Below are 20,324 nucleotides of genomic sequence, written 5' to 3' on the forward strand. Positions count from 1 at the left end.
ACTCGGTTTGTTCTCACTGGAACGAAGGAGGTTGAGGGGAGACCTGATAGAGGTATACAAAATTATGAGGGGCATAGACAGAGTGGATAGTCAGAGGCTTTTCCCCAGGGTAGAGGGGTCAATTACTAGGGGGCATAGGTTTAAGGTGAGAGGGGCAAGGTTTAGAGTAGATGTACGAGGCAAGTTTTTTACGCAGAGGGTAGTGGGTGCCTGGAACTCGCTACCGGAGGAGGTAGTGGAAGCAGGGACGATAGGGACATTTAAGGGGCATCTTGACAAATATATGAATAGGATGGGAATAGAAGGATACGGACCCAGGAAGTGTAGAAGATTGTAGTTTAGTCGGGCAGCATGGTCGGCACGGGCTTGGAGGGCCGAAGGGCCTGTTCCTGTGCTGTACATTTCTTTGTTCTTTGTTCTTTGTTCTGAACAATATCACACAACATGGAGAAGTTGAATGGTCAGCAGTTTTGTGAATGTCCAATTCACCCAACAGCACGTCTTTCGGGACTTGTGGGAGGAAACCAGAGAAAACCCACGCAGACACGAGGAGAATGTGCAGACTCCGCACAGACAGTGACCCGAGCTAGGAATCGAACCTGGGATCCTGGTGCAGGAGGCAGGTCTAATGGACAAGATGAGCTCTGATGAAGATAGAGGGTAGGAGAGAAACTGGAGAAAGAGGAGTTCAGAGCTCAGACCAGGTGGAATGTTCGAGACAGTTTGGCCCATTGCGAGAGGAAAGCAGCAGAGGCAGCTCATCAGATTGTCTCAATCTCAGTGAGAAAGAAGCTTCATGAACTCCACACATTTGAGGTGAGGATGGAGGAGATGGGGGAGAGGGAGAGACCTTCAAACAGAACTAACTTGTGATGGGATGTTAAAAGATTCAATACACTTGTGTTAAATAATTGACTTTTATCCAGAATATTATCCCTTATAACTGGATTAGCGTTTATAAATATGAGTCAAACCCGAGTCCAATGAACATGCTTCAGTCCTGGATGTGATTAACAGCAAAATCTAATCACAGCAGTTACTTGTGAACCCGTTGGTGTCTCAGCAGGTTGCCTGAGTGAATGAATCCCTTTCCACACTGGGAGCAGGTGAATGGTCTCTCCCCAGTGTGATCCGCTGGTGTAGAGTGAGTTGAGATGATCGTCTGAACTCAGTCCCACAGTCGGAGCATCTGAATGGTTTCTCGTCAGTGTGAACACGTTGACACCAGTTCCCTGGAACTTTTAAAGCACATCCCACAGTCGAGGCATTTAAAAGGTCTCTCATTATTGTAAATCTGCTGCTGTGTCAGCAGTTGGGATGAATGAGTGAATTCCTTCCCACACTCAGGGCAGGTGAAAGGCCTTTCCCCAGTGTGAACTCGCTGGTGCATCAACAGGCTGTGTGACTGAGTGAATCCACGCCCACACTCGGGGCAGGTGAAAGGCTTCTCCCCAGTGTGAATGCGTCGATGGGGTGCCAGGTCAGATGGGTAACTGAACGCCTTGTCACAGCCCCCACATTTCCATGGTTCTCCCTGATGTGATTGCGCTTGTGTTTTGACAGGCCAGATGATCGGCTGAAGCTTTGTCCACACACAAAACACGTGTACCATTTCTACCCACTGTGAACTGTGCTTTTTCTTTCCATGTTCAAAATCTGATGATATTCAGGTTCCGACCAGTTACACGACTGTCAGATTTTGATGTGGTGCTTGGTTGGAGTTTCCCAATTGCACATCCTTCCCTGCTGATACCCTGTGAAATTGAGTTAAAACAGAAAAAAGGGAGTGAGAGAGATCCAACAAAAACACAAAGGCAGGTTGTGAAATTGAGCTGAATGAATCTGGTAACTTGTGGGGCCGGCACTGGGAAAAAGTGACCACGAAAACTGTTGAACCTTTTGTGAAAAGTGAACCAGTTTGTTAATGGCCTTCAGGGAAGGGAACCTGCCGCCCGGCCTGAGCCCACACAAGATTCGGGCCTCTGCAAGAACACAAGAAATAGGAGCAGAAGTAGACCATTCGGCCCGTCAAACCTGCTCTGCCATTGAACACATTTGTGGCTGATCTCAGTCTTCAATTCCACTTTCCTGTTAGCTCTCTATGTCCTTTGGCTTCCAGAGAGACCAAATCTCTCACCATCTCAGCCTTAATATATTCACTGATGGTCACAGTGACTTCATTGCAGTGTTAATGTAAGCCTACTTGTGACAATAATGATTATTATTAACATCCACAACCCTCTGTAATAGAGAATGTTATGTGAGAAACAGAGTGAGAGAGAGAAAGAGAGTGAGTAGTGAGGGAGAGAGAGAGAATCAAATAGATTGATGGAAAGGGAGAGTGGGAACGGAGTGAGGGTAACAGGAAGCAATGGACCAACAACTGAATCACAATTTCACAAAATCTCCTGAACCCTTAACCTCCACCAAGTGAATGGACCAGGACAGCAGATGTATGTGAACATTGTAGCCACCTGGGTTGGCCACTTCCTGACTTAAAATGGAGAACTGCAAAGACTAAAGGGAAATTCAGCCAACACAGGCAAAAACGAGCAAGTGCAGAAATCCTGTGTATTGGAACCTGCAAAAACCAGACAGCACAAAAACCAGACAGAACTGAAACCAGCAGCTATCTGCATAGCAATGAGCGATTCCAAGGCACAATTGCAACACTTAAGGTGAATAAAGCCAAGCCAGACTCCTTGGCGCCAGCAGGAGCCAAGACAAAGGAAGGCCAACGGACATTTAGGGACCGCGCAGTGATCAGGGAACAACTCCAGTATTGGAGAAATCGATCCAAGTGATCGGGACGCAGTCCAATCGCTTGGAACCAGGAACGGGTTCCGCCCCGAAGGGCGGGAAGCCCCTGGGGACTATAAAGTAAAGCCCCCAAGTTCAAATCGTCCTTCTTGGCAGGGTCACTCAACTGCCCAGCTGCCGCATCAACCAAGTAAGTCTCCAGTCAATGCACGCTACCAGATAGGCGCTCCTAGCTACCAGTCCATACCAGCTTTTGAATCCTGCAGACTCAGATCGAACGAAAGGCCATTTGTTCCCCTGACCTGGTGGGCCAGTCCAAAGCTAAGTATAGACCTTTTAGTGATCGAGAATAGTCTAGAAAGTAGAGTTTATGCATGAGTAGTGATTTACTGTGTATAATAAATGTGTTTTCATTTGAATCTTATTAATTGGTGTGTTGAGTTATACCTGGCGACTCTAGAGCAAAGCTTATAGAAACAGAGCAAATTAAGTAAAGATACAACAGGCAACATTTAAGAGCCAACCAAAAGTTAGCAGCAACATCACCACTTGAAAGTTATTTTCCAAGACACACACTGTCTGAACCAGTGCTGGATGAGCAGAACCTTCCTCCATTTAAATATTGACAAGACTGAACCCATTCCCTTTCATACCCGCTACAAACTCCAGTCCCTTGTCACCAATTCCATCCCTGTCCAATGTCTGAGGCTGAAGCTGACTGTTCACAACCATGGTGAAATATTTCATCCCTAGATGAGCTCTTGACCACATATCCACACTGTCACCAAGATTGCCGATTTCCACCTCAGGAACACAGCTCGACTCCACCTTAGTCTCTGTTCATCTGCTGCAGAAACCACCATCCATTCTTCTGTTACCTCTCAAACAAATTATTCCAACGCACTCGCAGCCAGACTCCAACATTAAACAACACCCTCCAAAGCTCTGCTACCCATGTGCTTACTCACACCAGCCCCTGTGCCCACTGATGAAAAATGAAATGAAATGAAAATCGCTTATTGTCACAAGTAGACTTCAAATGAAGTTACTGTGAAAAGCCCATAGTCGCCACATTCTGGCACCTGTTCGGGGAGGCTGTTACGGGAATTGAACCGTGCTGCTGGCCTGCCTTGGTCTGCTTTCAAAGCCAGCGATTTAGCCCTGTGCTAAACAGCCCCTCTACAAACGTTTCCTTTTAAAAGGCACAAAAAATTTAAATTTCTCATTGTTTTACTCCATGGTAGTGATCATCCTGATCACTGTAATCTCCTCCACACACACACCCCTTTGAGATCTCTGCACTCATTTAATTCCAGCCACTTGAGAATTCCCGATTTTAATCTCTCCCCCATTACTGTGTTCCCAAGGCCTCAATTTCCTCTTTAAAACTCTCCGACTCACTTTCCTCCGTTAAGATTCTCCTTAAAAGCTAATATATCCTCATGTGGCTCAGTGTCAATTGTTATTTTGTAATGTTTCTCTGAAAGTCTTCAAAGTTTTATTCCGTTCAAGTCACAATGTAAATTTGAATTATTGTCACTGCCCTGGACATATATTCTGCCCCATACATAGTGTGAGAAACACCGCTCACTTGATAATAATTTACACTTAGTCAAATTCTGAATAAGTATTTATTTCAATCGATCTTGCAAGAACGGGTGCCGCCGGTAAACAATAGCAGACACAAAGAATTCACACAGCATCAATTTGTTATATACAATCTGTGAGAAACACATCCCACAAACTGCAGAAAGGGCAGTTTCCTTATCAGTGATTCCTTATTTGGACTTATGTTCATTTTGTCTTCCCCCTTGCATAGGGGTTTCTGTTAGCTCCTGGTATATCCTTGGACCGTCAATTAAAAGATAAGAATGAGGCCCCCTGCTTGCACCTGCTATCTTCCCCCTTGCTTAGTGATTTCTGTTATTGTACATTCCCTTCTTCCCCGAAGGTCAGTCCTGTACATAGTTACAACAACTTGCTCACTGTAGCTTACACAGAACTTGACATCTTAATTTCCCATCAGGCCTTATTGTTGACATCTTAATTGTGAACCAGAGTTATACATGTAAAAACAACACAAAATGCTCACTTCTCACAATAGGAATTTGTAACTCCGAGTGAAGCAGTTTGCTGGACATTCTGTCATGAAGACACGTTTCAAAAATGTTGCCCCCAACAATGATGGCCACTGAGCCTGCCCTCTGCTGCTCGTGCCCCAATAAAGATGGTGGGTCCGCATGCGCACTGCTGCTAGTGATCCAAATAAGGATACCGAGGGCGCATACTCATTGCTGCCGCGAACCCAATATTGAGACGGCGCATGCGCACGTCTGCCAGAGCCAAATAAAGATGGCGTTTGCTTAATATTGTCTGCACAAAGCAGCAGCTCTCGCTCAGATCCCCAGGTACCGGTAGGTTATTTTTCCGGATTTTTGGTCTATATAACATGTACACGAAGCGTGCCTAACGACCCTCCTGATTCATCTCTCCCTCCGTCCCGCCATTCCCACCTTCACGGATTGTGGATCCGAGATAGAACCTTTTTCTGCGTCGCCATTAATCACATTGCGCATGCTTCACTCAGCCCAGTCCCGCCTCCTCATTCACGCTGATTGGTTGGAGGATCAGTCGCTCCCACTGGTCCTCCGGATCTGTCCACTCTTCGCCTATTGGTTCGGTGCTGTCGTCAATCACTCCGCGCATTGTGATGTGTCAGGTGAGAGGTCAGTGTCGGGGGGCGGGGTTTACAAACCCCAGTGGGTCCCCAGAGCCGAACAATGAACATTCTCCACTCACTGTCCACCGCTTCCGGCTTCTCTCCACAAACAACCTCATAGAGACCAGGGGGGAGACACTGACCCAGTTACCATGTCATTGCATGAGAGGAAAAGACTAATGGCACCCCTCCTGTTCAGAAAGGCAGAAAGTAGGAAACTAGTAAGTTTAATGCCTGTTGTTGGGAAACTGCTGGAATCCATTATTGAGGAAGAAGTAACTGGACATTTGGAAAGTCAAACCGCAATCCATCAGTCAGTGTGGTTTTGTGAAGTGTTTGACTCACTTGTTGGAGTTCTTGGAAGATGTAACAGGCCAGGTGGATAATGGGGGTCCTGTGGATGTATTTGGACTTCCAAAATACAGTTGATAAGGTGTCACACAAAAGGTAATAAACAAGGTAAGATCCCACGGGGTTTAGAGGTAATATATTAGCTTGGATGGAGGATTGGCTAACCAACAGATAGCAGAGTGGGGTTAGATTATATTAGATTTATTGACACATATCTTGAGGAAACTCATTTTTACCCAGAGGGTGGTGAGGGCCTGGAATGCACTGCTGAGGAGGGTGGTAGAGATGGGTTGCCTCACATCCTCTTAAAAGTTCCTGGATGAAGACTGGCACATCATAACATTCAGGGCTATGGGCCAAGTGCTGGCAAATGGGATTAGGTAGGTGGGTCAGATTTTGATGTGTTGGTGCAAACTCGGTGGACCGAAGTGCCTCTTCTGCACTTTTGCTGATAATACAAAGTTCGGTGGCATCGTAGACAGCATTGATGACAGCATAAAACTAAGAAGATAATGGTAATATTAAGAATAATTGTTTATTGTCACAAGTCGGCTTCAATGAAGTTACTGTGAAAAGTCCCCAGTCACCACAGCTGTTCGGGGAGGCTGCTGCAGGAATTGAATCTCGCTGCTGGCATTGTTCTGCTTTACAAGCCAGCCATTTAGCCCACTGTGCTAAACCAGCCCTATTGACAGACAAGGTGAATGACCAAGATTGTGGCAATGTAAACAAGTGTGAGGTTATCTATTTTGAACCAAAAAAGGTGAGAGCTGAGTACTTTCTAAATGGAAAGAGGTTAAGTACAGTGGGTGTCCAAAGAGACTTGGCATTCATGGATAGAATCTGTAGCACGGAAACAGGCCCTTAGGCCCAAACTGGCCCATGCCAACCAAAAGGCCCATCTAAGCTAACCCAATATGCCTGCTTTTGGCCCATATCCCTCTGAACCTTTCCTATCCACGTATCTGTCCAAATGCCTTTTCAATGTTGCCAATGTCCCTGCCTCAACCATTTCCTCCGGCAGCTCATTCCACATACGTACCATCCTCAGTGTTAAAACGTTGCTCCTTAGGTTCCCATTAATTCTTTCCCCTCTGAACTTAAACCAAAGTCTTTTAGTTCTCGATTCCCCAACCCTGAGAAAAAGACTGAGAGCATTCACCCTGTCCATGCCTCTCATGATGTTATACACCTCTAGAAGATCACCCCTCAGTGTCCTACGCTCCAAAGAAAAAGGTCCTGGCCTGTCCAATCTCTCCCTAGAACTCAGTCCCTTGAGCCCTGGCAACATCCTTGTAAATCTCTTCTGCGCTCTCTCCAGTTTAATAACATCTTTCCTATAGCAAAGCAGCCAAAACTGAACACAATACTCAAGGTGCGACCTCACCAACGTCCTGTACAACTGCAACATAACTTCCCAACTTCTATACTCAGTGCCCTGACCGATGAAGGCCAAAAGCCTTCTTCACTGCCCTATCTACCTGTGACTCCACCTTTAGAGAACCGTGCACCTGAACTCCAAGGTCCCTCTGTTCCACAATATTCCCTCGGGCCCTACCATTCACTGTGAAAGTCCTACCTTGATTTGACTTTCCGAAATGCAACTCCTTACATTTACTGTATTGAACTCCATTTGCCATTTCTCGGCCCACTTCCCCAGCTGATCAAGATCCAGCTGCAATTTTTGATAACCTTCCTCACTGTCTACAATACCAGTAGTCATCTGCAAACTTACTGATCATGCCTTGTACATTCTCATCCAAATCGTTGATTATAGATAACATTCAGCAATCTCCTAGTTACTAATCTCCTAGTTACTAATCTCCTAGATACTCCCCGACTTAGTTAATTACTCTGATGTCACGTTTCAGTTTTTGCCCCCAGTCCAGATACCCAACAGATAAGTTATTTATACTTACTGATGGCAGCACGGTGGCGCAGTGAGTAGCACTGCAGTCTCACGGCGCTGAGGTCCCAGGTTTGATCCCAGCTCTGGGTCACTGTCCGTGTGGTGTTTGCACATTCTCCCCGTGTTTGCGTGGGTTTTGCCCCCACAACCCAAGAAGATGTGCAGGGTAGGTGGATTGGCCACGCTAAATTGCCACTTAATTGGAAAAATGAATTGGGTACTCAAAGTTTAAATATTAAAAAAAAAAATTTTTTAATTATACTTACTGTTCTGAAGCTTCTCCTCCCGGGATTCGCCCCCAACTCCGCTCCCTGTCGACTACGCCATGAATCCCCGAGGTAAGTTATTTATATTTACTGTTCCAAAGCTCCTCCTCCCTGGATTCTCACCAACTCCGCTCCCTGCGTTGGTGAGATTCACATCTGGGTGTCTGGAAAATCGTTCGGACAGTAACTGGTCCCAAGGTTACTAAGGTAATGAGTCCTTTTGCTTCCCAATTGGCCGAGGAAGGCAGTGTGTCACAAGGATGGATGTGTTGACCGATTAATGGCTGGAGGATGGGGGCAGGTCATGTGATCAAACCTCCAGGAATACATTTAATCAAAGTTGGCTCGGAGAGAATGTTGTGAATTTCTATCCTAAACTGACAGTGAGGTTTCTGTAAATTTACAGGATACTGGAAGTGGAAGCTGAACAGACGGGAAACGCAAACCAAACGTCACATTGCAATCTGACAGTCACTCGATCCATCAGAACTTGAATTCCAGCAGCATCTGGGTGTGGAAGGTAAACGGTTTGTCTGTTCTGTCTGTGAGGGAAGATTTCAGGTCTCAGTGTGACTGGAAAAGCCCCGAGATTCACAAACCCTGGTTGGACCAAACCTGGAGAACTGTGTTCAGTTCTGGACAACAAACCTGAGGAAGGGGAGAATGGCCTCGGAGGGAGTGTAGCACAGATTTATCTGAGTGATATCTGAATACCCCGGGATTAAATTACAAAACTAGATTACACAAAGGAGTCAGAGACATGATGGCACAGAGAAGGGCATTCGGTCCATTGAGTCCATGCTAGCTCTCTGGAGCAATCCAGTCAGTCCCATTCTCCTGCTCGATCCCTGTATCCTCGCAGGTTTATTTCCCTCAGATGTCTATCCAATTTCCTTTTGAAATCAAATCATTCATTGTGTCTATTTTTGAACTCCCTCATAGGCAGCAAGTTTCAGGTCATTGCCGCTCGCTGTGTAAAAACATACATCTCAGACACCTCATATCTCCTGTACCTTTTACATACGAACTAGGAACAGGCCACTCGGCCCCTCGAGCCTGCTCAGCATTCAATAAGATTGCGACTGATCTCATTCTAACCCCAACTCCACCTTCCTGCCTACCCCTGATGACCTTTCACCCCTTACTCATCAAGAATCTATCCAGCTCTGCCTTAAAAATATTCAAGGACTCGGCTTCCACTGCCTTTTAAGGACGTGAGATCCAAAGTCTTACAACTCTCAAGGGAAATCTTCAACTGCATCTGAAATGGGTGACCCCTTATTTTGCAACAGTGACCCCCTTGTTCGAGATTCTCCCACAAGAGGAAACACCCTTAGTGTTGGGTGGGGTTACTGGGTTATGGGGATAGGGTGGCGGTGTTGACCTTGGGTAGGGTGCTCTTTCCAAGAGCCGGTGCAGACTCGATGGGCCGAATGGCCTCCTTCTGCACTGTAAATTCTATGATAATCTATGAATCTATGATAATCCTCTCCACATCCACCCTGTGAAGATCACTCAGGCTTATATAGTTCAATTCAGGTTTTACCCAAAACTTCACATCTGTGTCCCGACTGCTTGTACGATCAGTGAATGGAAACAGAGTTTCTTTGTCCACCTGATGGAAATCTGGCGTAATCTTGTGTCCCTGAATCAAATCTTCCCTCAACCTCCTTTGCTGGAACCATTCTGGTAAATCTCCTCGGCACCTTCTCCAAGAACCTTCACATCCTTCCTGAAGAGTGGTGACCAGAGTTTTATAAAGATTCATAGAATAGATTTAGAACCATAGAATTCCTGCAGAGCAGAAGGAGGGCATTCGGCCCATCGAGTCGGCACTGATTCTCTGAAAGGTCACCCTGTGCCTGTAACCTCATAGCCCCATCGCCCCATCTAACTACACATCCCTGGACACTAACGGGCAATTTATCAAGGCCAATACACTAAAATTTCCCTTTAGACTGTTGGAGGAAACCTGAGCCCCGGGTGGAAACCCACGCTGACACGGGGAGAAAGTGCAAACTCCACACACCAACGGTCAACAAGGCCGGAATTGAACCTAGGTCCCTGGCACTGTGAGGCAGCAGTGCTAATCACTGTGCCACCAGAAGCAGTGTTTTGCTATCAATATTACTGTTTGTGAAGCTCAAGATCGAATTTGCTTTGCCATCTATTCTCTTTAATCTGACTTGTAGATATAGAAAATCCCTCTTCACCTCTTTCTCTTGCCTCCCAAAGAGGCCCGTTAGGTATTTGTGACAATCCAGCAGTTTTCATGGTCACTTTTTCTTAGTGTTGGCCCCACAAGTGACCAGATTCATTCAGCTCAATTTCACAATCTGCCTTTGTGTTTATGTGGGTTCTCTCTCACTCCCTATTTTCTGTTTTCAATCAGTTTCACAGGGTGTTCGAAGGGGAGGCTTCAAAATCCGGAAACTCAAACCAAGCATCACATTAGGATCTGACAGAGTCCTCAATTTATCATATCCTGAATATCATCGGAATATCATTAAACATGGAAGGAAAAAGCATTGTTCACACTGCGGGGAAACCGTACACGTGTTGTGTGTGGACGAGGATTCAGTCAATCATCAGGCCTCACAAGCCACAAATGCTGTCACACTGAGGAGAAACCGTGGAAATGTGCGGACTGTGGGAAAGGATTCACTTCCCCATCCCAGCTGGAAACTCATCGACGCAGTCACACTGGGGAGAGACCGTTCACCTGCTCCAAATGTAGGAAGGGATTTACTATTTCAGCCAACCTGCTGAGTCACCAGCGTGTTCACACTGGGGAGAGACCATTCACCTGCTCAGAGTGTGGGAAGGGATTCACCACTTCATCCCACCTGGTGAGTCACCAGCGAGTTCACACGGATGAGAGACCGTTTCAATGTCCAGACTGCGGGAAGAGCTATAAAAGTTCTGGGGAACTGATGCGCCATCAACGTGTTCACACTGACGAGAGACCGTTCAGGTGCTCTCAATGCGGGACTGGGTTCAGGCGATCATCTGACCTCACTGTCCATCAGCGAAGTCACACTGGGGAGAGGCCATTCGCCTGCTCGAAGTGTGGGAAGGGATTCACTCGGTCATTAAACCTGCAAATGCACCAGCGAATTCACACTGGGGTAAGACCTTTCACCTGTTCAGAGTGTGGGAAGGGATTCACTCGGTCATCCAACCTGCTGAGTCACCAGCGAGTTCACACTGATGAGAGACCATTTCAATGTTCAGACTGCGGGAAGTGCTATAAAAGTTCTGGGGATCTGATGAGCCATCAACATGTTCACACTGATGAGAGACCGTTTAGGTGCTCTCACTGCGGGACTGGGTTCAGGCGATCATCTTACCTCGCTGTACATCAGCGAATTCACACTGGGGAGAGGCCATTCAACTGCGCACTGTGTGGGAAGGGATTCACTCAGTCATCTGACCTACAGAAGCATCAGTGAGTTGACACTGGAGAGAGGCCATTCACCCGCTCCATGTGGGAAGGGTTTCACGAAGTCATCCAACCTGCTGACAGGCCAACGAGGCCACAAGTAACCACAGTGATTGGATTTTGCTGTTACTCACATTCAGGACTGAACCATGGTCATTTGGGTCTCTTTCTGCTGATAACAAACTCCAGCCCATTTACAGGGGCTAATATTCTGGCTAAAAGTCAAATAAATTAGATTTGTGTTAAATACGCAGAGTACTGATACAGATTATTTCCTTTTGAAGTTCTCTCGCTCTCCCCTGTCTCGTCCATCCTCACCTCTGTCGTCTTTTAAAATTTTTCCTACTTCAAGACTGTGAGAAAAAACAACTTTACAACTCTGTTTCGAAATAAATAACTTTGTCTTTATTTAACAAAGTCTGCATGCAGATGGCTACAGGTTAGAGAGAGAGAGAGCTGTTAAGGTAAACCTGCTCATTCTTTCTCAAGCTCGCAAAGACATGGAGAAAACGTTCAATATTTATACACAAGCTGTATCATTTTACAAAAACAGACCTTGTTCAAAAATGTCAATACAGTCATAACTTCTGATCAAACATGTTGTCATGGAAAGACCCTGACTCGGCTTATTTGCAGTAGTTTGTTTTTAGAGGAAATAAGACGTGGTCCTATTTTGTTTTTCACCTCTGCCCTCATGATGCCTTGACGCAGATGGACCTAGGTCATGAGGAAGTTGTGTTATTAGGACATTCCTAGATTGTGGCTTTGTTATCAGGTTTTAACAAGGTCAGGCACTATAATCCCTCTTCTGGCCTTGTATGATACAATTATGTGGATTCTTAGCTTTGTCTAGTTTGTCAGGGTCTGATCTTGGCACTAGCTGACACAGCTGTCCTACACTTGGTTACATAAGTTGGCTATTTTTCCCATCATGCTATTGCTGAGTTTGTACACTTTCACATTCCCTCCTGTTGTCCCATCAGGACAACCACTCAATTTGTTCAAATAGGGATATTCAGGAGACGGGTGTAAATACATTGACACAAGCATCCAAGCAATCCTATTGCTAATAGTAATAATAGTAATAATATGAAGGCCTTAAAGATCCAATTGAACAATCCGTGTCCCAGCCAACCTAACCAACCTGGTGGGTTATAATCGTGAAATTCTTGGCCAATTTCTTGAAGTTGATCCGCCTGTCTTCTTATATGGTCAGCTAGGTTGGTAATATTTTCAGAGGCATCTGGGATATAAGTACAGCATTCCTGACCTATAATGGCACACGTTCCTCCCTGCGAGGCTAACAGATAATCCAGAGCCATTCGATTTTGTAATGCCACAGTCCGGACAGCCACCAGCTCAGCCGAGACCTCGGCTAGTGCCCGTCCAGTTGCCCTGGATTCTGCTGCTGTTATGTTCGACAGTTGTTCCAATGCCGAGGCCATAAGGATCAGTTCGTTTGCTGCCTTGCCTGTTCCGTATTGTGGAAAGGCGATCATAAAGAACGCCTCGGTTTTACTAATGGTCCTCCTGATTCGTGAGGAGTGTTGTTTAAGGGAGAGTAGGTGGTGCATGCAGGGTACGACATATCCTAGATAACAGGACCCTGTCCAATTTCTGGGAAGCCAGGAGTATGCTTTAGTGCCACATATGAAATAGGTCCCGTTATAGGCCGTAAAATTCTCAGCCATTGTCATCCAGGGTACCTGGGAATTTTGCGTCCATGAGCTATTTGATGTTTTATTCCACACCCTGGACCAATCAAGAACAAACATACCCTTGTTGGAGATGTTTGGTATCGGTCCCTGCCATTCAGTTGTAAGATTACACCTACTCTGCCCCATTGATGGTCCTTTTCCTGATTTACTAAAACATAGGGATCCTTGCGCAGTGCTCGATGGGATGGTAAGGGCAGGGGGATTCGAAACATGGGGATATCCAGGTTGATACCAGGCTAAAAATCTAGTCATCCCATAGCCAGCCGATTTCCAAATTTTCATATCTCCACCGAACTCCTGTGTTCGGTTTTGATGCAGTATCCACTCAACTGAGTGGATACTGCGTCAATCCAAGTGAGGCCGTGGAATGCCCTACCTGCTACAGTAGTGAACTCGCCAACATTGAGGGCATTTAAAAGTTTATTGGATAAACATATGGATGATAATGGCATAGTGTAGGTTAGATGGCTTTTGTTTCGGTGCAACATCGTGGGCCGAAGGGCCTGTACTGCGCTGTATCGTTCTATGTTCTATGTTCTAACTGTTTCTGCTAAGTGAAATGGGAGTGATTGGAGAGGTAGCCCCTCCTTGGAATGGATGGGGATACGGGTACAAACCCAACAGTTACTTACATTCAATCTGTCAGCATAAATATATGACATATATAGAAAGCTATTAGCACGCAGCTCTTTGTCAGTTTGTTCGCTTACTGTCGAATGGCCATTAAGACCAATTAGTCCAAATAGTCCAACTGTGATAATGAAGATCCTCATTCTGCGTCCTCGTTGGGGCTGGAACCAATCTTCTTACAATCCGATAGGTGTACCCAACTCGAACGTCCTTCGCGTTTAACGGCAGTCGGTGTAGTCAGCAATACTTGAAAAGGGCCGCTCCAGCATTGCCCTAACTTCTCTCTGTCCCAATTCTTTATCAGCACGTAGTCTCCTGGTTTGACTACTGGATATCGAGGGATCTTTGTTCCGGCTGCTGCTGGGAGATGGGCCTGTTTTACCTGCGAGTGGAGAAACTTTAAAGAAAATGTTAATTGCTTCAAATAACTCAGCATTTTATCTCCCATAACGTGGAGGTCTACTCCCTCTAGGGGTTCTTCATGGGCATCCCAGGGAGTCCTCATTGGCCGACCGTAGACTATCTCTGCAGCTGGCAGTCCGGACCGCGAATGTGGAGTAACCCTCATGTGAAACAGTGCCAAAGGCAATACCTTTAGCCAATTTAATCCAGTTTCTTCGGTCAATTTAGATAATTTTTCTTTTAAGGTCCCATTTGCTCTTTCTACAATTCCTGCTGCCTGTGGATGATACGCGCAGTGCAGTTGTTGTTTAATTTTGAGTGCTTCACATAATTCAGAATTGATTCGAGCCACAAAATGTGTTCCCTTGTCTGAGCTCATCATTCTGGGAATCCCAAATCGGGGAATAATTTCTGTCAATAGTAATTTTACCACCGTATGTGCAGTACAGTTGGTGGTGGGGAAGGCTTCAATCCATTTACTAAATACATCAATGATCACTAAACAATATTTATAGCATTGTACTTTAGGTAATTCAATAAAATCAAGCTGTATGCAGGCAAAAGGACCATCTGGCAAGGGGTTGTTCCGGGAGGACATTTAATGCCTTTACCCTTATTATTTTTCATGCAAATAAGACATCGATCCAGCCGCATTTGTGCTGCTGTATTCAGATCTGGGTGCCACCAAGTTTTCAAAAGTAGCTGTACCATTCCCTCCTTGCCAAGATGGGTACAAGAATGCAAATAATCAATAAGTATCGGCAATAACGAATCTGGAACACAAACTTGACCTACTGGGGTAAGCCAGAGGTTTTGTGTCAACGAGTGCGAACACCCCATTGACTTCCATAGTGTGCGCTCAGAATCAGAGGCGTCCCTCTGTAACCTTTGAATTTCAGCTAACTCTGGCATGCCCTTTTTTGCTAGAATAGGTAGCTGATTTAAAGCCTGTGTACCCCCTGCGGGAACAATCATAGGGGCTGATGCAGACGCTGCCTTAGCGGCTGAATCAGCACGGGCGTTTCCCAATTGCACAGGAGTGTCCCCGGAAGTGTGCGCAGCACATTTAATGATAGCCAATTGACGAGGAAGTTGAATAGCAACGAGGAGATTTTTAACCCAAAGAGCATTTAGAATGGGAGAGCCTGCAGAGGTAAGGAATCCACGTTGCTGCCAGAGGCGGCCAAAATCGTGGGTGACACCAAAAGCGTACCTAGAGTCTGTGTACACATTCGCACTTTGGTCTTTGGCCAGAACACAAGCTCTAGTAAGGGCGAATAGCTCAGCTTTCTGTGCCGAGACTGGAATCTGGAAAGCAGCTGCTTCCAGAATGTCAGTGTCTGTAACAATGGCATACCCCGATTGCGGGACACCCATTTGGGAAATAGAAGAACTGCCATCAACATAAAAAGTGAGATCAGGATTATCAAGAGGGTTAGTTAAATCGGGACGAGGTGCGGTAAGGAAGTGATTCCGAAGCAAACAATCATGTGGTGGATCAACAAGTACATCAGGGGGATGTTCGAGGAATGCTGCGGAATTTAAAGTGGAACAGTAATGGAAAGACAGATATGGGTTCTGTAATAGTGAGACCTCATATCGGCTCAAGCGGGCCTGTGTCAGATGCTGGGTCTGCTGAGATGTAAGGAGAGCCACAACAGAGTGTGAGGTATACACATGCACGGGCTGATGAAGGGTTAGATTAGAGGCTGCCTGAGCTAACACATGTACAGCAGTGAGAATTTGAGTGCAGAGAGGCAAACCACAAGCTACTGGATCCAATTTAGTAGAATAATAGGCAACCGGATGGCGTTGGTCACCATGTTCCTGTGTCAAGACACCCGTGGCACATAGGTCAAGGACATTAACATACAACTGGAAGGGCCTGTCGTAAAGAGGTCGTCCTAAAGCCAGGGCGGAAGCCAGCGCGTTCTTAAGAGTAACAAAAGATTGCTGTGCTAAATCGGGTAGTTCAAACTTAAGGGGTGAATTCTGGGAGGAATAAGGAGTAAGCTCCTTAGTATGAGCAGTAACATTCGGAATCCATTGTCTGCAAAAGTTCACTAAACCTAAAAAGGCTCTCATCTGCTTTGGCGAGGTAGGACGTGCGGTTTGCAAAATGGGAGTAATACGATCCTGCGTAAGGGAACGTTCAGTAGCGCTTATCAGAACGCCCAGAAATTTAACCTGCCTCTGTCCTTTGTGTACTTTATTAGGTGGTATTACATATCCCCAGGAATGGAGACGGATGAGCAGATAAATGGAGTCGCGTTCGTTAGAAGCAAAGTCAGGGCTAGCAAGGAGTAAGTCATCGACATACTGTATAATAGTAGATCCCCCCGGGGGTGTCAAAGTAGCTAATTGGGAGTGCAATGCCTGTGAGAAGAGTGTCGGTGAATGAATGAAACCTTGCGGTAGCCTAGTCCAAGTGTACTGGTGCCCTTTGAATGTGAAGGCAAACAAATACTGGGATTCAGCGGCAAGGGGTATCGCAAAAAAGGCGTGTTGTAAGTCCACAAGGGTAAAGACAGCTGCCTCAGGCGGGATATTACTGAGGATTGTAGCCGGGTTAGGGACCAGGGGATGCAAGGGTTCAACGATCTGATTGATATGGCGGAGGTCCTGGACCAAACGCCATTCAGACGGCCGCCCAACCTTAGGAACGGGAAGAATAGGAGTGTTACAGGGCGATTGGCACAGAACCAAAATTCCCTGTTGAAGGAAGGATTGTATCATGCTGGAGATTCCTTCCTCAGCGTCAGGGCGAATAGGGTACTGAGAAATGGAGGGCAGGGGCACACCGGACTTAACCTTAATGAGAACTGGAGGCACATTAGTAAGACCAACTTCGTGTTTGGGCGCAACCCATAAGTCTGCAGGAATCTCTGGGGATGGGGAACGGTTGGACCGATGGTGGTTCAATGTACCATCAACACAAAAGGGCTGTGAAAAATACTGTAACGTGCCTTCAGGGAAGCTCTGTCGTCCAGTATAAAAACGATCACATTTTCCTTGGAGGGTAGCAACCAGAAAGCCCAGTGACCTGGCACTGTAGCCTGCATTGACAGTGAGGGTAACGTGAGGTGCCACTAGTCCAGACTGTTTCCAGAATACGAGGGGCACTTCAACAAGAAATGCAGAGCCCTCTTTTCCCTCAGCATGAGCGATGAAAGTAACTGCCACCGTGGACCCGAGGGAGTCCCGGTAGATGGTCTCCAAATCGGGCAAGCACCCCGTGTGGTCATAGCAAAGGGTCACGTATGGATGAGGAACATTCAAGGGAGGTGAAAAATTGGAGGGATCAAAATCAACGGACCACCATTGGGGAGTGAAAAAAAGGGGTAAATTTCGAGGCTGGACTTGTGGAGCCGTGGAGATCGTGACGCCGTCGTCAAGGCAAACAATCTCAACTTGTAAGGGACATAACAGATCACGGCCAGCAAGATTAACACCAAGGGTATGCGTGACAGTGAAGGGAATACAACATTGACGGTCATTAAATTGAACCAGAAGGGGTTTCGTGAGTTGGTATGTAGCCCCCTCACCCATAAAACCAGAAAGTTCCACATATTCGTCTGAGAGAGGAAAACAATACTGTTTAACTAACGTCAAATTCAACATAGAAGCAGTTGCCCCTGTATCAATGAGGAAGGGGACGGGAATACCCTCAATGTGAATTGTAGCTGTGGGTTCCTCAGAGTGGTCGCCAGAGAGAACCGGGAAATTGGAGCGGGCCAGTCAATAGGGGTGGGAGTCAGTGAAGGGAGCATACCGCCGTGGAGGGGGTGCCCTGTCTCTGCGTGATGGCAGGCAATCCCTAGCGTAGTGACCCATCCGTCTGCAATTAAAGCAAGTGACACTGTCTCGGGTTGGAGGACAAGGCCGGGGAGGGCCTTGGTGACGTTCATAAGGTGGGGGGTTCCTGCGAGGGGGTCGCTGGATAAACTCCGACTTTATTTTGGGTGTAGTAGGGTCCCTTCCGAAAGCTTCGCGGTCACGGCCATTGCTCCAGTAATAAGAGATAGCACGTCGCATGTGGGATTTGGAGCTATCAGACCAATCCATATTATTAGTTTTTATACTAGTCGCTATGCGGTCAGGCACGACCTGCATAAGCAGCGCATTGAACTGGGGAGATTTCAAGCCCGCATTAAAAGTCTCATCACCGGAATAAAGAGTGTAAATTCCACAAAAGCGGTCAAAAAATTCAGGACCCTCCTCCTTAGGAGTGGGTGTACAATCAAGAATTTTGGAGATATCTACAGGTTTACGGAGAGCACGCTTAAGTGCTGGGAACATTAAAGTGAGTTGAGCCTCATCTGATGGATTGTTCGTTTTAAATGCATCCCATGTGGTTCCATGATCCCCTAATTCTCGTTTCCATTTCTCACCTAAATCTGGGGGAAGGGATGAAAAAATAAGGGAATACTGATCCCTAGGGGTAGCACCATACACAGTCGCAGTTCTCCTCAGGTATTCAGTAAAGCCCTCTGGGTCCGTTTTATGTGACGGACAGTGAGCCATGATCAAACAGAGCTCCTGAGGTTTAAAAGCCTGCCATGTCTCAATAAATTGGTCGTTGTCATCAGTCGCTCGAGGGTTAACGAGACGTCGGATTGGAAAATTTGCAGGGGGAGGCGGTGGTGGAAAAGGCTCCTCTACCGGTGCTGTGCGGATAGTTAATTCTTGGAAAGCCTGACTAACAGAGGTAACGGGCTGATCGAGGAAGGGGGTTGGTGCTTTTGAGCGAGTGCATGTTGCAATGGGAGTAATAGGAGCAGGGAGATTATCGGCAGCAAGGTTGTTACAAGGGGGAGGGTGAGAACGGGGCTGCCGCACCGTGTAACTGGGAAGATGTGGCCATGGGGGCATCGTGGGATTTAATTCCTCCTCCTCCTCCTCTGTATCAATCAAATAGGGAAACAACGGCATGCCAGAGGTAGTGGGAGGATCCTCCTGATTTTTAATCTGATGGGCTATTCCGAACTGCTTACCACCCGATGCAGTATTATCCCCCCCCCCCCCCCTTGATTCTTAGGATCTTTCCTGTCCCATAGTTCACATTCGAATTTCAACGTTTCCCAGTCTTTGGTTTCTCCGTCTATATAATCAGCAATCCCTCTCCTACGGGCATTGTCCCTCCAACTCATTAACAAGGACAGTTTGTGTCGTCTGTCTGATTCTTTTTGCCATTTGGTAATTAATTTCTTCCATTTGGCTCCGGCATTCCGAGACCAAATGGCTGTCTCTGCCGCGGTGCAGTTTTCTCAATTCCAGGTACCACCTAATGGCCAAATTTCAGATCTGAATTTCTTATTTAAAGCTGAAGACAAGAGGCGTAAATTGCGTTCCTTATCAGGGAACATGGTGCACATAAATGGTGCACATTGAGGGGCTCGTTGGTCTAGGGGTATGATTCTCGCTTTGGGTGTCGCAATCTCGCAATTTTAAGGGCAGCACGGTAGCCTTGTGGATAGCACAATTGCTTCACAGCTCCAGGGTCCCAGGTTCGATTCCGGCTTGGGTCACTGTCTGTGCGGAGTCTGCACATCCTCCCCGTGTCTGCGTGGGTTTCCTCCGGGTGCTCCGGTTTCCTCCCACAGTCCAAAGATGTGCGGGTTAGGTGGATTGGCCATGATAAATTGCCCTTAGTGTCCAAAATTGCCCTTAGTGTTGGGTGGGGTTACTGGGTTATGGGGATAGGGCGGAGGTGTTGACCTTGGGTAGGGTGCTCTTTCCAAGAGCCGGTGCAGACTCGATGGGTTGAATGGCCTCCTTCTGCACTGTAAATTCTATGAAAAAGCAAGGGAGAATTGTCCTCCGTTTTGTCCAGGCTCTGGCCCATGACTTTTAAGGAGTGGAAAAAAAATTAAAAGAGAGAGAGAAGAGAAAAAAAATGGGGAAAAACTGCCTTGTAAATTTAAAAGTCAAAAATCCAAATCTGGTCCCTGACCTAGCCAAGCCTGTGTATCCCTGTCCTGGGGGAAAAAAAACAAGAGCAGGGGGTCCCTGACCTTAGGCTTTGAACGACAACCGAGTCCCAGACCCTAAGAACATTACTCACAGTCAAATTTAGATTCGAACACCGTCACCTGTCAGCGTTATCTGTCAGGGACGAGGGGTCACA

At 46.6% G+C, this 20,324-nt stretch overlaps 2 long non-coding RNA genes across 2 annotated transcripts; one reads left to right on the forward strand and one right to left on the reverse strand.

The window, feature by feature from the left end:
• Positions 1 to 898: 898 nt before the first annotated feature.
• Positions 899 to 5,405, reverse strand: LOC140418757 (uncharacterized). The gene is made up of 2 exons (XR_011945318.1): positions 5,274 to 5,405; positions 899 to 1,754 (listed from the first exon to the last, which is right to left on the reverse strand). It is a non-coding gene; the product is annotated as an uncharacterized lncRNA (long non-coding RNA).
• On the forward strand, positions 5,081 to 11,694 carry LOC140418755 (uncharacterized). The gene is made up of 3 exons (XR_011945316.1): positions 5,081 to 5,174; positions 8,412 to 8,525; positions 10,398 to 11,694. It is a non-coding gene; the product is annotated as an uncharacterized lncRNA (long non-coding RNA).
• Positions 11,695 to 20,324: the final 8,630 nt, after the last annotated feature.

Source organism: Scyliorhinus torazame, chromosome 5 (genome assembly GCF_047496885.1).
Source record: "Scyliorhinus torazame isolate Kashiwa2021f chromosome 5, sScyTor2.1, whole genome shotgun sequence".
In the NCBI taxonomy this organism is placed as follows: Eukaryota; Metazoa; Chordata; class Chondrichthyes; order Carcharhiniformes; family Scyliorhinidae; genus Scyliorhinus; species Scyliorhinus torazame.